This window comes from Alligator sinensis, unplaced genomic scaffold (assembly GCF_000455745.1).
Source record: "Alligator sinensis unplaced genomic scaffold, ASM45574v1 scaffold1488_1, whole genome shotgun sequence".
NCBI lineage: Eukaryota > Metazoa > Chordata > Crocodylia > Alligatoridae > Alligator > Alligator sinensis.
Genome location: NW_005843097.1, coordinates 201,755 through 204,108, shown reverse-complemented (window position 1 = coordinate 204,108; position 2,354 = coordinate 201,755).

Genomic DNA, 2,354 nt, shown 5'->3' with positions numbered 1-2,354 from the left:
CGCGTTCCGTCCCTGCCCCCCCTCCCTGCCCCCCCAGACTGGCTCGCTGCTGACCATGGGCCTGGGCTTGTTTTCCGGAGCTTTCTACTACCATGCAGTGACGGGCGACCCCGGGTTCAACCGTGCTGCGCCCATCGGCGGGACCCTCCTCATCCTCGGCTGGCTGGCCCTTGCCCTCTGAACCCCACTCTTGGAGCCCCATAAGCCCTGCCCCCTTTCTGCCCCAACAGAGGCAGGGCTTTGTGGGCATGCCACCCTCACATTAAGCCCCAGAGCCAATGGGGTGGGTGGCAGAGGGCGGGGTGACTTAGGAGCCAATGGGAAGGGGAGGTTGGTCGGGGGTGCTCTGCTCATTGGCTCTGTTGAGCCAATGGGATGGCCAGAGAGCCACCATTGGCTGAAGTGAGGGGGGAGGGGAGTGTGCATGGCAGGAAGCAGCCAATAAGGAGCTGGGGTATGGGCTTGCTTCCTATTGGCAGAGCTCGTGGTCACTTCAGCCGATGGGCAAGCAGTAGTTTGGATACCCCATGGGAATTACCCCACCTCTTTCCTCTTGCTAGGCTGCAGCCAATGAGAAGGCAGCATACACTTGCAGCCAATAAGAAGTTCAGATTTCCTACCCCTCTCCCTCATTGGATATCCCTCCCCACCTCAGAAAGCAAGGGGAGCCCAGCCTAACAGCCAATAGAAGCCCAGCTCTGCATACATTGGCTGCTTGGGAGGGGTGGGCAGGTCCTCACCCAAGGCAGTCCTTCCACTGCCTGGGAGGAGTGCATTGGGAGGTGGGGGGTGGCAGCCAGTGGGGTAGCACTGGGGGTTCCTGATTGGCCAGAGCAGTGTAATAAAGGTTGATTGAAGTAGGCAGAGCATAAACTGATGGTTTTGAGTCTCTTAATTGAAGGTGGATCTGGCTGCCCCTCTATCAAGGGTATTATGGGATGGGGGACCAGGGTGGGACCCAGGCAGCCACCCCCCGCTCCCCTCCCAGAGCTGGAAGGAACCCAGGCATCTGGGCTCCCTGTCAACTCTAACCCCAGCTCACCGGGACAGTCATAGCCCCTAAAATGCAGCTACTTCTGGGGTGGGTCACAGCTGAATACAATGAGGCCCAGGATGGCGCTGGGGGGGGGGGGGGCAACAGCCGAGGCGGGGGGGGGGGGGGGGGGGGTGTCACAGCTGGGTAGAAAAGGGGTCGCTCATCTGGTGCCAAGATGCAGCCACCTCTGGGGGTGAACACGGATGGGCGTTACAGACCCTTCTTCCACTGCCAAGATACAGCCAGCATGGGGTGGGTCATGGCTGAGTGTAATGGGGCCCTTGCCTTGAGACTGAGATGCACCCAGCTCTGGGGTAGGGCATAGCTGAGAATAACAAGGCCCCTGGATGCAGCCAGCCCTGGGAGAGGGGTGGGGCACAGATGCATAGAAAAGGGTCCCCTTGGCCTGGGATCAAGATGCAGCCAGTTCTGGGGTGACTCTTGGCTTATTGTAACAGGGCCCCCCCTGGCTTGAGACTGAGATGTGGCCAGCTCTGGGTGGGTCATGGCTGAGTATAACAAGGCCCCTAGTTGCAGCCAGTTCTTGGGTGGGTCCTGGCTGCATAGAACAGGGTCCCCTGGGCCTGGGGCTGAGATGCAGCCAGCTCTGGGGGCAGGCAGAGCTCAGATTTGTCCCACCAGCCACCTGCCCCTGTCAGGCACCAGCGAGGTCTATAAATAGGGGGAGGGGAGGGTGTCATGTGACTCCAGGGGGATGATAGCAGGGGGAGTTTACAAGACCTGGTGTCCAGGATGTGTACACACACACAGACATGCACAGAGAACCCAGGCATCCAGGACGGACGCACATGTACATAAATACACATACACAGGACCCAGATGTCTGACACACACACAGAACCCAGGGTCTGGGATGGATGCACATGTGTCCTTTGCACCTAGGCAAGGTGGGGGCTCAGATGCCTAGGTCCCCTGGAGGGTGCGGGGTGGGGGGGTGAGAGCAGGGAGGGGTGGGAGCCCGGACACCCAGAGGCCCATTGTCCTCCCCTGCGGAGCAGCTGATGCTTTTCTCTGGGGGCTCAAGGGGGGAACGGAGAGGGGTTGGGAGCTCTGTCCTCTGGGGGGGAGCTGGGGGGTGAGAGCAGAGGGGCCTGGGGCCTTTGGGAGGGGAGAGGGCCCAGATGCCTGGGACCCCCGGGGCGTGGGCAGGACGTAGCGGGATGGAGCAGGGTGGGGCAGGTAGTGGGTTCCTTCCAGCGCCGCAGGGGTGTAAAGCGGGGGTGGGTGTGCCCGGAGTCACGTGCAACCAGCCGGGGAAGGGGGGCATGGGCCGAGCCGGTGTCGGGGTAGGGGAGGG